General features: G+C 54.0%; 1 long non-coding RNA gene across 2 annotated transcripts; it reads right to left on the bottom strand.

Annotated features, from left to right (window-relative positions):
* Nucleotides 1-245: 245 nt before the first annotated feature.
* LOC121468294 (uncharacterized) lies at nucleotides 246-8,229 on the bottom strand. 2 transcript variants are annotated; one of them, XR_012051957.1, is made up of 4 exons: nucleotides 8,121-8,229; nucleotides 6,546-7,699; nucleotides 3,082-3,180; nucleotides 246-399 (listed from the first exon to the last, which is right to left on the bottom strand). It is a non-coding gene; the product is annotated as an uncharacterized lncRNA (long non-coding RNA). The 2 variants fall into 2 exon arrangements; XR_012051956.1 differs by lacking the exon at nucleotides 246-399 and having other exon boundaries at nucleotides 578-3,180.
* Nucleotides 8,230-13,756: the final 5,527 nt, after the last annotated feature.

Genomic DNA, 13,756 nt, shown 5'->3' with positions numbered 1-13,756 from the left:
CTGGTCTGTCAGAGCACCAAGCCCCTAACCTTCCTGTCCAAATATCTGGATACGCAGTGACTCCACAAGCCGATGTAATCGAATTGGGGCCACTCCCCTGTGATGTTTCAGCCCAGAAAGTAGAACTAATTTCAGTCACCTGAGCTTTGGAATTGAGTAGAGGAAAATGAGTTTACATTTGAACTTATTCAGAATATGCCTTTGGAGTGGTACATGCACATGGGACTTCTGGAAAGAAAGAGACCTTTTGACATATCAAAGCTCCGATCAAAAACGGAGAACAAATCTTAGGTTTACTTGAAAGTATCCAGAAACCAGAGGAAGTTGCCATCAGGCATTGCAGAGCACACCAAGTGGTTTAGACCAAACTGGAATTGGGGAAACATTTAGCCAACGAGACTGCAGAAAAAGACATATTAGAAAACATATTAGAAAACAAAGTTTTCTTATGCTGTAAAATGAAATATAGGTATTCAGAAACTAGTTCCCATACGGAACTGTGTCTCAAGAAAAGGGGGGACTTGATAAGGACCATAGAACAGAGTGTTAGCATTCAGGAACACACATAATCATGGGATATGATTATATGCAGGTGCTTTTACTGAGAGCTCTGGGAATCAGGGGTACAGACCCAAATCTGACTCTGACATGGCTTTTGAGCTGAACGTATTTTCTATTCTATCGTTATATAACTTACATATTAATTATTAAACTTATATTGTTCTATTGTATACATTGACTTTATTCAAGCATGAGTTTCTCGTGATCTTTCTGAGGCCCCGACCACAGTTTCTCATGATTATTTTATGATTAAACAGTAATTCCATTTAATTACTACACAATCATCATATCTAACAGTTATATCATTTATCATGTACTAGCTACACAGGTGCAGTTCTAGCAAGGTAGAAGGCCTACATGTACCTAGGGTATTTTTTTTTTTCAGGGCCTACTAAACTTAATTTTCCTTTTAACCCTAAATCCCCATGGTTTTAAAACCCTTTTACTATCACAACCATCATCAGCACTTGGGCGTGGCACAATTCGAGTGGCACAAACAGTGCCTTGAAGCCACTTCACTCTGTTATAAATGGCTAATGCAACAGCTGGCTCTCACAATTAAGAGATTAATATTATATGTATGTTAAGGAAAGTTTATTGACTTATAGTTATGTAATTGTGATTTGTTGTTTAGATGTCCTCTGTTCACCCCATAGTCCATCTTCCCCACTCTGTATAGTTGCCAAGAGAGGGCCTTAGTAGTCCAGGCATGTGGAAGGAGGGTGTGTGTGTACCTGTGCCTTTGCATAAAACATTTGAGAAACGGGCGAGCTTGTTGCTAGGAAGTGCAGCATGACAACACCTCAAGTGGCAAGAAAGAAACCTCCAGGGATGAAAGGCAAAGAAGAGTCGACTGACAGACCTTGGCAGGGGCCAGGGTTGCCTGAGGCAATCCCCAGGGGTACAAAAAGCGGAGCAGCCAATTTATAGATGAGCTCATGGAGAGAAACATCCAGGGCAGGGAGGCTCCAGGGGAAATGCTCAGGACAGCCACAGACTGCACAGAGGGACATGAGAGTGGTGGGTGTGCAGGGAGAAGTCACAGCTGCCTCCCTTCTGAAGCACCCTGAGGACCTGGACAGGGCCGTGCTGTGCCCTGGGCACTGACCTGGAACTGAGGGATGTGGCAGAGGCCTTTGCTGTCAGGGATGTTGAGAAGGCTGGGCAGCGTCACTGTGGCACCTCTCTCAAAGCCCCTGGAAAGGCCAGAGCCATCCCAGAGGGTCCCGGGCACTTGGGAAGAGCACACATAGAACCAGTCTGCAAACAGGGCAGGGAGGGGATGGGGACAGTCACAGACTGGTCAGGCTCAGCAGGGAAGGGGATGTGGCAAATCCTCCTGCAGCCATTGCAGGCACTGGCAGCACAAGGCAGGGACTGCAGAACACACGTGGCAGGGAAAAGAAGGGGATGTTGTTTGCCCAGACCTTAGCAGGGTCTGTGACGTGGTCTGCTGGCTCTCCTCAGAGCCAGATGGGAGAGACATGGGCTGAAGGAATGGAACATGGGGTGAGTGGGAATTTGGCTGAACAATGAGGGTCAAATGTCATTCATGGAACAGAGTCCTCTTGGCAGCCACGCCCTGGTGACATCCCGCAGTGACCAGCCCTTGACTACAATGGAATATTCATATATTCCCTGTGCCATGGGACAAATGCACTTCCAAGTCCTTTGTGGATGATGCCAAATTGCTGGAAACCCTTGCGCAGCTGCATCTGGTTAATGCTGCCTGCTAGAGAAAAGCTGAGCAAAACAACACTGGCGGGTTAAATGTGTGCGGCCATCAGGGGCCAGCAAGCCTCTTTCTCCCTCACTCTCTGTGATCTCCCAAACTTAAGGCAAAGGAGACACTCAGGTTTTGTAGATGCTCATGGCTGAAAGAAATTAAAAAGCTCAGAGAGTCCACAAAGGCCTATAAAGTCTTCTTAACTCATTATGCATTTGGCATAGAAATTGGGATGTCAGTCCCTGAGCTATAAAAGGGCATGTCAGTAGGTTTTGTATAAAGGCACAAGAGGAAAGGTGAAAGGGAAGAGAGGCAGAGACAGGAGAGACAGAGACACACACGTGAATCAGAAGGGCAGAGAGAAAGAAAATGAGAGAGAGAGAAGAGATCCCCAGTCCTGGTTCCAGCATTGATCCAGCCAATGGGATGTCCAGGGTGCTGGGGCACAAATGTGCCTGGCCTTGGTGGGAGGACCTCTTCACCGATCACTTTTTCCTGCCCTGGTGATAAGTGTCTCACTTTCTGTGCAAATGACTTATCACGTGCAGTTAGTTCTGCTACACCTTTCTGGAAATGGCTCGGAGGCTTTGGGGGTCTTTGGTGGTGTTGATCCCCCCACAGTCTATGCCCACTTCTCATTCCTGCACTTGGGCCATGTCGTGCTTATGCCCAGGAGCCAGAGCAAGGATGTTTGTCCTGGCAAAGTTCTGCCTTTATCTGCATGACCCCTTCTGCAGACACAGTCTGTTCTTCCTCACAGTGTGCTATTGCCAAGAAGTCTTGGTTGTTCTCACCAATCCTTGGTTGGTCCCACGGCCATCCAGTTTTTGATGTTTGGGACATGCAGACCAGGTCCTGATCTTCCGGGCTTCTACACCCTCCTCAGCAAGGGCCTCAAAAGGCAAAGGCCACAGGTAGAAGCAAAGAAACAACAAATGAGATCAATCCTCTACTGCTGATTCTCATCAGCAGACAATCAGTCCAGCCACCTCTGGTAGGAACGGATCAAGAACATGTACTTTGTGTTTTGTATGAGAAATGTCTTGGTAAAAAATCTCCACAGCCCTCCCTGCCAGCCCTATGCCCTTCCTTTCCCTCAGTTTATTGCTGACCATGACATTGCATGGAATGGGAGATCCCTTGGGTCAGTCCAGCCCAGCTGTCCCCTCCCTGTGCCCTCAGGAACACTTGCCCACCCCCACCCATTGCCTGGGGGAATTGCAGACATGCCCTGGGCATGGCAGGGGCAGGGCAGGGCTGGCAATGGCAGGGCAGGGCCTGGGGGGCAGCAAGATGGGAGTGTGCAGCCTGCAGGGACACAGCAGCAGCTGTGGGACAGTGCAGGACAAGCTGTGCTGGACATGGCCAAGGGCCCTGGCAAGGCTGGCAGTGCCCAGGAGAAGCCAGGCCTTGGTGCCCTGGGGCACAGCAGCGTCTTGCCACCAAGGGCTGTGAGGAGGAGACACCTTGTCCTGAGGCCCTGGGGCCTCCTGGCACAGCCCCAGCCAGGCTGGGCACTGCCATCCCTTGTCCTGCCCTCAGCATCCCTCCCTATGCCAGTGCTCCCGGCAGAGCCCTGAGCAGGCGGGGAGGGACAGGATCTGCCTTCCCTGGGGCTGGGGCTCAGGCCTTGGCCTTTCTGCTGCCTCCAGCCAGCCCAGGCTCTGCTCAGCAGCTGAGCTGCCTACACAGAGCCTCTGCCTCCCTGCACTCCTGGCCTCAGGGAGCTGCTGGGAAGAGGCCCTGCGGAGCCTTGGTCAGGAATGGCCCTGGGCCCTCCTTCATGCTCCCAGGGACGGCAGGTTCTTCAAAGGACTTGGGCTTTTGCCTTGGAGTCCCTGAGAGGTTTGTGCAACCATGGCCTGCAATTATCTGCTGTAATTAATCCCTGGAGATTCTTTGTCAGGAGGTTTCCTACAATACTGATGGAAAACTATTTGCAAGAGCTTCCAATAAATCCACGTTCCCCTTTGAAGAGTATATTTTATGACTGTTTTATTTATAGCAGAGGTGACTGCAGCATTCAGCGACTGATATTGGCCCAGGGACTCTCCTGAGGATGTCTGGCCTAGTCAGAGAAGCTGTGCCTGGAGGTCTGAGGCAGTGTGGACAACCTTGCCCCACATAGCCCAAGCCCGTCCTGTCTCTGCTCAGTCACCTGGGACCTGCTGTGCTTGGAGAACTGGCTGCGCTCATGCAAAGAGGGGTTTTCTTCTTTTATTTTTTGAAGCAATCTAAAACTCCTAAGCTTCCCCATTTAAAACAGACACACTCCTCAAGTGTGTGCCAAGCCCTAGGTACCTCCAAGAAGGTTCCCCTTCCCCAAGGCAGATCCCTGCAAGGAATGATGTAGACACACAGGAAGTTCTGCAATGAACACAAATCCAGAGTTGGCTCAGGGCAGAATGAGCCACTCCTGAAGGACAGACCAGCTTTGCACTCCTTGCAGCTCAAAGCTCCCAGTGGGCCACTGAGAGGTGTGTGAGTGACTCAAGAGTGAAGGAAGGGAAATGCAGAGAGCCCTGGAAGTGCTTCTGTGCAGACAGGCTGTGGGGAAGGGCACCGCACACCTGCCCTGGGCCGGCTGTGAGGGTGGATCATCATCCCAACCTGCACTGGGCATTGCAAGGGACTGCTGCCATGGACACCGCACTGACCCCAGCGCGCCAGCCCATTGCTCAGGGCTGGTGTCACTGCCCAGAGCCAGAGGGGAGCCCTTGCTGTGGGTCTGTGCCGTGGCCGCCTGCCCTGTGCCGCGCGGGCCGGTCAGGCGCCGCGGAACCTGCAGCAAACAGCAGGGCCAGGGCCAAGGCCAGGTCAGGCAGACAGAAAGGGGCAGTGCTGGGCACTGTTTGCATGGCAGCCCTCACTGGGACACCACACCTGGGTCACCTGGCCTGGCAGGTGCCATGGAAACCCCTGGCAGGGACTGATGGCACAGACCCTGGCACTGAGACGCTGCTGGGCCGGGTGCTGAGCACAGGGCTGGGCACACAGAGATGCTTTTGTTCTTGCTGAGCTCCCACTGAGCCAAAGCCTGGCCTGCCCCTCCTCTGGCCACGCTGGAGAGGGGCTGGGGCTGCGGGGGAGCTTGGGAGGGGACACAGCCAGGACAGGTGACCCCCACTGACCCCGGGGATACCCCAGACCATAGGGCAGGCATCACGCTCAGGGTATAAAGTGGGGGGAACAAGGAGGAAGGGGGGACATTTGGAGTGATGGGTTTTGTCTTTCCAGGTAACACTCTAGGCTGGAGGGGGCCCTGTTTCACCAGTGGGCAGGGTCAGCACCACAGACACAGACACCAACTGAAGGAATTGTGTCATTTGTATCATGCACAGCTGCAAAGAATTGCAAAAGTATAAGCTCAGCAAAGCACATCATCATTAGCAAAGCATTACAAAAGAAGCTCAGCAATGCATCCAGTCATTGCTACCAGAGATTGCCTGGAGTGATTAAGGAAAGATCCATCACCAGTTAGCCTCAGGCTTTACCATCATCCACAGCCACACATCAGCTGGGGGAAGCCAAGGACTGGAGAGCCACTCCCAGACACTGGGAATTCCTGCAGGTGCCTCCACCTCTGCAAGCAATGATGTTCCAACCCCAAAGCTGTGAGAGGACCCAGCTTTTACACTGTTAAACAAACAAGCTGGCATCACTGCCACTGCGAGAACATCTGCTTTCATTCTCCTGACTGCTTTCTCCCAAAGCCTGGCCAGGGCTGAAGGAGGAACCAAGGGAGTTGACTTTGATCCTTCACCCCCAAACAAGGCCAGATGGGGCCTTGTCTGTTTCTAAATACAAAAAGATAAATCCGTGTTTTAGCAAGGAACACATGCATTGATCGTGTTGTTAATCATGCTTCCTTAATGAGTGGATACAAATACAACATTTGCTTGGAAGATTCATCTAGAGGTGAGCTTTGCCTCAGGGCCTGTTCAGGCCTTGATCACAACCTGTTCAGGCCTTGGTACTTTGATCGGTCCTGAGACCTACAATCAACTACAACCTTTGTAACAATTCTTTCAGTAACACAGCTTAGATTTAGGTATTAGGCATAAAGGCATCTCCTCTTGTTCTACAATTAAGTGCAGTTTAACTTCATTACTCAGAGCTATTCACGTTCCTTTTAAAACATGCCTAAATAGTTGCTATTCTCTGTTATTTATCAAATGCCTCTCTTTTCTTGAGACTGTCTCTTTTAAGAAAGGTCCCATTACTCCACTTCCCAGCACAAAGTGTCACAGCAACTCACCAAGTGCACACACTGCAATGATGACAGGCCCTGCCACGAATGCATTTCACAGCAGCCTCTAATTTGGCAGCCACGAAGCCAATCCCACCAAGAAGAATTTTCTTCTTTCTGCCACTCTTCTACTGCTCCTTCTGTCAAGGTGATTCCTGACTGTTGGCCTTCAAACCCATCACTGCTAGCAGGGCAACATCCCCGTCCCCTGATAGCCCAGGTTCCTCCTTGGCCAGCAAGCAGATAATCCAAGGCCATGCGGTTCTCTGGAGTCCCCATTTGTGTTTGTTGGAGCTCATAGGATGTGCTAATGGACATTTTAACAGTATCATTTACTACCTCTTCTAATAATCCATTCAGCTCATTCATGTCAACTCCACGGGATGGGGCAGCGCACATGGGGCACAGGGTGAACCAGAATCCTTTGCTTTCGGAAACCCAAGGCACTCTTTGGGTGGAAAATGTTCTCTGGGCCCTAAGTCTTCCGTGTGGTCGTTGCTGAAGGACCCTAAATGGGGGCCCTGCAGCTGGGAGCGGTGTGACACTGACACTGACCAGCTGCAGCACCCCAAGTTCTACTGACATTGGGAGTGATGGTAAAGCACAGAAATCTTCTGACACTGTAGCCTCTATAACTGTAACAGGGTTTGGTTTCTCCTGAGGGGAAATCTGAGTGAATCCTGTCACACTGATCGTTGTATTCCCGTGTCCCACAGCACAGGTTTCTGTAACTGTCCCTTCATTGACTCCGTTACGAGGCAGAGCCCATTGACAGAGTTCTGGCCACCCCACAGGGTGGGCCCTCCAAGAGAACCCCATTCCTCCCAACTTCAGCTGAGAACATACCCAGCAATTAGTGACACTGAGTGCTTTGGCTACCTTGGTCTTTAAATTTCCAAAACATTTTGATGACTGATCTCTTGGTGAAACTCTGGAGGTGTTTTGGCAAACGTCAGTAGTACTTTAGTGACACCGTTCTTCATTCTTTTTGCTCAATGTCATTCAGGTTAGGAACAATAATTCTGTTGTCCATGGAGCTGGCAACTTTTTAATTCCAGAATAATGCCCCCAAGGTCCTTTAGTGTTCAGCTTTACCATGTTGTCTGTGGGTAACAAGGCTTGGTGGGGCCCTTTCCCTTTTGGCTGGAAGAGGGCCAGGACCTCTGCTTAAAGAAAAAAAAAGGAAAAAGAAAAAAAATACAATTAGATGAATTGTAAAAGATACAAATAAAATCCAAGTGTTAGTGAAACAACTTCTGTAACTTTGCATTAGGAGGTAAATGATCTTTTTAAAAAGAGAACTCACTTATTTACATTGTAAATGTGCTGATGGATCCATCTTACTGACCTCAACAGCCTTTTTTACAGTTTTTGGGGTTTGTTTCCAACATTCTTTTTTTTAAATTGTGGTCGAAGCAATAGGAAATTGATTGGGGCCCTTCCAGCTCCAGGCAGGACTGGGAATCTCAACTCTGTCAAACCCCAAATCCTTTAGAAGATTACCTTCCTTCTCACTCTGGGAATGAGCTGCACATTCCCTCTGAAATTGTCAGGGGTTTCTTACGGATGAAAAATCCCACTTACGGCTCTTTGCTCTGGTTTGGAAGTGGGAAGGGCAATTCCCCATCCATCAGCTCCAGACTGCACTGCCTCAGGAACACGGCTCACTTGCCAGCTTTGGCCCACTCGTGGCACTTCTAGAGGAGGAAAAAGATGCAACTGCACAATTCCAGCCAAAAAGAAATGAAGAATGAATAGTGGAGATCCAGGCGTTCCTGCGGAGATCCAGGGGTTCAGCTGGGACTATGGAGAGTTTGGGTCCTTGCCAATTGGATGTGTGTCCCCAGCTGCAATCTCCTGGCCTGCAGGGGAGTCTCACTCACCTGCCAAAGCAGAAAGCTCAGGCACTGTGCTCCAACGGGCTCGTCTGATGCAAAGCTGTCAGAGCAATGTGAGGGCACAGCCAGCCCAGCTGTGCCCGGGGCAGAGCCCAGCAGAGCCCTGGCAGAGCCCAGAGCAGCCTCAGCACCCGCAGAGCCCGGCTGCAAGGAGAGAAACCAGAAAGCGCCCGTCAGCTGAAGGCTGCTGTCCCCTTGTCCCAGCTGCCCACAGAGCCCAGGCCATGCTGGCTGTGCCCAGAGCTGTGCCCAGAGCTGCCCATCACTGCTGCCTTTGGGAGCAGAGCAGGAGGGCAGGACATTCCCAGCCTGCAGCCAGCCACGGCACATCCAGCCCCTCAGCAGCTGCCCAGAGCAGGAGCCTCCTTGTGCTTGTTGCCGTCTCCCAAAAGCTCTGATCCCACCATGCCAAGCAGACGGGGACTCACCTCACGCCATCCTCTGCTGGGAGAAAAGCTGGTCCCAAACGATGTCCTCAGCCTTCTCCAAGGGCACGGCCCATCCACGCTGCAGCTGCTCCCAGGCACTTCCCAATCCCGACTGGACCTTACATAGAACGCTTCCTCTAGAAAAACAAACAACAAACTGTTGAAAAGAGATTAGAGACAAGGGGAAACAAGAAAAAAACTCTTATCTCTGTCAGAGGTCTGAGGAAGGCCCAACCCCTACATGCTAGGGAAAATCCCACCCATGGGGGAGAGAAGGCCACACTTTCTCTCTTCCCTCCTGCACTGCCCCCCAAAATAACGGTGATCCCAAAGCAAACAAGGGCAGTGGAGCAGCCCAAGCCCTTCCCTGCCCGCAAAGCAAAGCAGCCCTGCACAGGTTCTGCAGTCCCACCTCTGCTCCTGCCATGGGGGTTTCTCTGTGCCGGGCTGGCTGCCCCAGCCCCAGCCCCAGCCTCAGCCCAGGCCATGCTGGGTGCTGGGGGCTGTTGGCAGGGCCAGGAGCCAACTCCCATCTTGTATCCACCCCAGCCCATGCCCCCAGCCCTGCCAAAAAGCAGCTGGGCAGCCGACTGAAGTTGCATCTGCCCCAGCAAAGGGAGAAACTTTTGTTCCCAGCCAGTCTGAGCAATGCCCAAATCTGGGAGCATTTCCCCGGCTGTGGACTCATCTGCGAATTCGCTGTGGAGCCTGGCTTTGAAGACGGTGCCAGAAGTCCATCATCTTCAGCTGCCAGTGGCCAGGTTGAGGAAGAGGTGTCATCCTTGATGTTGTCGTCGCTGTCTCCAGCAGCAGCAGCAGCCCCACCTGGTACAGCTTCTCCAAGGACTCCTTCTCCTTCCCTGGGGGTCAGACCAGGCTGTCAGGGTTCTGCCCAGGGCCCCAGCTGTCAGGGAAGCAGGACAAGCAAAACCAGCTCGGATGGCAGCCACCAGTGCTGGGCAGAGCAGCTCAGCTCCAGCACAAGGGCTGCGTGTTCCCACCCAACAATCCCAGTGCATTGATACAGGCAGGGAAAAAAGTCTGGGTTTCCTTGCTTCTGATTGCCAGGGCATGTGCGGACCTGTAACTTACCAGGGCCCTGGAGCAAAGTGTGCATGTGGCTCTCTCCCTTTTTCTATGGCAGGTGAATATCCTGTATCCAAGGATCATAGAACAGGTCTTCTAATGAAGGTCTGTCCAAGAAGTGCATGGATAAACACCACCTGATAAGATCTTGGCACTCTGGGCAGAGAAACCAGAAACCACCGGTCAGCTAGAGAAGGCTCCTGTCTGCTTTGCCCCACTCTTCCCATGCCCAGGCCATGCTGCTTTTGTGCTCAGAGCTGTGCCTAAACTTTCCCATCAATTCCCTGTTGTGGAGGAGAGCAAGACATGTGGCACCTCCTCAGCGGCTGCCAGAGCGAGATGCTCACGAGCTGCTGCTGTCTCCCAGCACTGGTATTCCCCCGTGGCCAGAGATGAGGATCCACCTGGAGAGAGCCGCTGTGGCAGCGAGAGCTGATGGTCCCAGCTGATCTTCCGGCCCCTCCTGAAAGGGTGCTGCCCGCAGACCATCTGGTGCAGCAGGATGCCCAGGGACCAGATCGTTGCTGCCTCGCCATGGTACCAGCCCAAGTGGGTCCATTCCGGGGGGCTGTATGACAGTGTTCCTGTGGAATACAGATGGAGTTCATCAGGGGGTTGCTGCTGCTTCCAGAGCCTGGCCCCAGCATCCCTGGGCGTGCAGGGGCTGCCCCAGTGGCACACGGGGCGACTGCTGCACTCTCGCCAGCACCTGGGACATGTGTACAAACTCAGGGCTGGACAAGAAGCCACTGGTGTTGGAAGAGGGCAGCAGAAGCCCCGGCAAGGCCTGACCGTGACATGCAAAGCAAAAACCCACTCAGGGCTGGGGGAAAAATCATCTCCTTATCCTCCCTGCCTGCAGTGCCCTAAAAATATTATGAAGCCAAGGCAAACAAGGTGAGTGGAGCAGCCCAAGCCCTTCCTCTCACCTGCACACCAAACTGGCTGGTGCACTGGTTCTGGCTCCCTCCTATGCTACCCCAACCCACGGGTGCTTTTGTTGGGCTGGCTGCTGCTGCTCCAACCCCAGCCCCAGGCAGAGTGGTGGGCAAAGGCTGCCAGTGGGGCTGGAAGATGCCTCCCCACCCAGCCCTGCTCAAAAGCAACTCAGGGGAAGGCTCAGTACCCTGACTGGCAGCAAAAGGGAGAATCCTCGCTGCCACACCCAGCTTGGCCTGTGAGATGTTGGGCCATGAGGTGGCGGGACCGGGAGCACACCCCTGCCCAGGCTCACCTGCAAAGTGAGTGTAGGCTGTGTCTTGCAGGTAGGTGCCGCAGCCAAAGTCGATCAATTTTGCCTGGCCAGTGGCCAGGTCAACCAGGATGTTCTCTGGTTTGATGTCGCGGTGCAGGACCCCTCGGCTGGTGCAGTGCCGCACGGCCTCCAGCACCTGGCGGAACAGCTGCCGTGCCACCTCTTCAGACAGGAACCTCCGTGCCCGAATGAAATGCAGGAGGTCCTGAGACCGCTCCGGCCGCTCCAGCACCATCACGATGTTGTTGGGGAGCTCAAGCCACTCCAGCAGCTGGACCACACCAGGGAAGCCAGTGGACACCTTGTCCAGCAGCACGATCTCCAGGGGTGCGCTGGTGCCATCGGGCTGCGGGAGGACCACGGTGCCACCAGTGGGACTGATGTCCTGCCAGGGCTGGGGAACCCCTCAGCCAGCCAGGGATGCTCTGTGCCCTGCGCTGGCCCCACGCCCGCTCCCCATCGAGGGGTCCTGGTGGCTTCCCCCATGCCGGGCCTCGCCTCATCCCCGCCCGGCACGGCCCGGCTGTTCCCGCTGGCCCCGCTCACTCACCAGCTCGTCCCAGTGCCGGATGCGGTTCCGTGGCACCCTTTTGATGGCCACCTGCAAACCAAAGGCACCACCGGGTTCAGCTCGCCGCCCGCCCTGCCGAGCCCCATCCTCCTCCTCCCTCCTCCTCCTCCTCCTCCTGCGCCCGCCGCCGGCCCCGCCGCTCACCGGGGCACCGTCCGAGAGCCGCGTGGCTGCGAAGACGCTGCCGAAGCCGCCGCGCCCCAGCAGCGAACCCACTCGGTAGCGCTGCTGCAGCGCCTCCTGCGCCTTCCCTGCGGGCGGGACGCGGCTTTCAGCGCTCGGCCCGGGGCCAGGAGCGGCCCCCGAGCGCCCCTCAACCGCCTCGGGCCGGCCATCCCCAGGCCTTCGGTCTCGGGAACGGGACACGGGAGGCTCGGGGCCGGCGGCTGCGCTGCTGAGCGGCGGAGCTCGGGCCGGGGAAGCCGCGGCGGAGGCGGCAGCGGCCGTGCCGCGTGTGTCCTCCGCGGGGCCCGGGAGGAGCCGGGGCCGGGGCCGGGGCCGGGGCCGGGGCCGGAGCCTGCGCCGGGGCCGGGGCCGGGCTCGGGCCAGGCGGAGCCAAAGGGCCCAGCCCCGGGCACTGATGCCCGCCCAGCAGCGCCACCGCCAGCACGCCCAGAGCCGGGCGGAGGCGAGACCGCGGCGGGGCGGGCGGGGACGGGGACGGGGCAGCCCCGCCCGGGGCCGGGGGCGGGCCGGGGGCATGGCCCGGCCAGGCATGGGGGAGAAGGAGGCGGGGAGAGGGGAGGGACAGCGGGTGAGGGACACCGAGAGGAAGGTGTCCCACAGCCGGAGAGAAAGAAGAGAAAGAGAAAGAAGAGAAAAACTGCTTTTGCTGCCGCTGCTGCCGCCGCTGCTGCCGCCGCCGCCGCTGCTGCCTCTGCAACTGAAGCCCCGAGGCCGTTTGTCCGCGTGTCCGTTCCCCGCTCGCCCCACGGCCGAGCCCCGCGCGCCCCGGGGACAGCCCCTTCCTCTGTCCAAACACGGGAACTTTGCCGTGTTGAGCCCAGACCCAGAGTCCTGACTCCTGCCCAGGGGCACAGGAATCCCCTCGGCCGCTGCTGTGCACTGTCCCTGCTGAGGGTCAAACACTATCGGAGCGCATTCCCTGAATGCTGAATTTGTACCTGACCCAAGAACTGCACGTACCTATCCATCATTGATTTCCAAAAAAAACCCAAAAAAAAAACAAAAACAAAAAAAAACCCAAACAAAGAAACAAACAAACAAAAAACCAAAAAAACAGGGGAAGGTAAAATGTGTGTAGCTCATGCTATTTTAGAGTGTCTAAAACATGCCAAATTGTGGATCTTAGAAGTGAGATCCATTTGCAATTAATGGGAGGGGGAAGTAGTGTAAGATGGAAAAGGGGAGCATAAAAATAAACAGAGAAAAACATCTTGGATTATTTCTTTCCATTTTCATTTCATTTCTTAAAAACTCTTTCAGTTTTCCCAGAATCTTCTCCACAATCCTGTTTGCTCTTTCCAAGAACCTTTGCTGGAGAATGAGGAAGCTTTGAGCAGTTTCTGTCACAAGATGTGCCACCAGCTGCAGCTTCTCTTGGCTTCCCACACCGTGTGTGCAGCTCGACTCTTGCAGAAAAGTGGGACAAATATTTGAAGAACTTTATAGCTTGTTCTTTCTTTTCCTTGTGGGCTGGGCAGTTGTGCCATTGGTGAGATTTTCACTGTTATTGCTCTAGCCTAAGAAACCATGACGGGCTCCCAGGAATTGTCAGGGAATGCAGAGAAAGAATCTCCAGAGCCTGCAGCCAGAAATGGAGAGCAGTGTGATAATCGTTCCAACATGCCCATGGACATCTTGAAAATGATGTAGAAGATGAAAATGGGCTGACAGAGGGAGTTTGTTTCTGTGTTCAGTTTAGAAGCTTCCACCTCTCGAGCACTGATATAAATCAAGAGTACAATCAGTGCATGGAAAGCACCAGAACAAGCTGGTCCTCTCAGTGGATGGCTGAAAGA

Source organism: Taeniopygia guttata, chromosome 25, assembly GCF_048771995.1.
Source record: "Taeniopygia guttata chromosome 25, bTaeGut7.mat, whole genome shotgun sequence".
Lineage (NCBI taxonomy): Eukaryota > Metazoa > Chordata > Aves > Passeriformes > Estrildidae > Taeniopygia > Taeniopygia guttata.
Note: the sequence above shows the minus strand (reverse complement) of the source record. Positions and strands in the feature narration are given on the sequence as shown.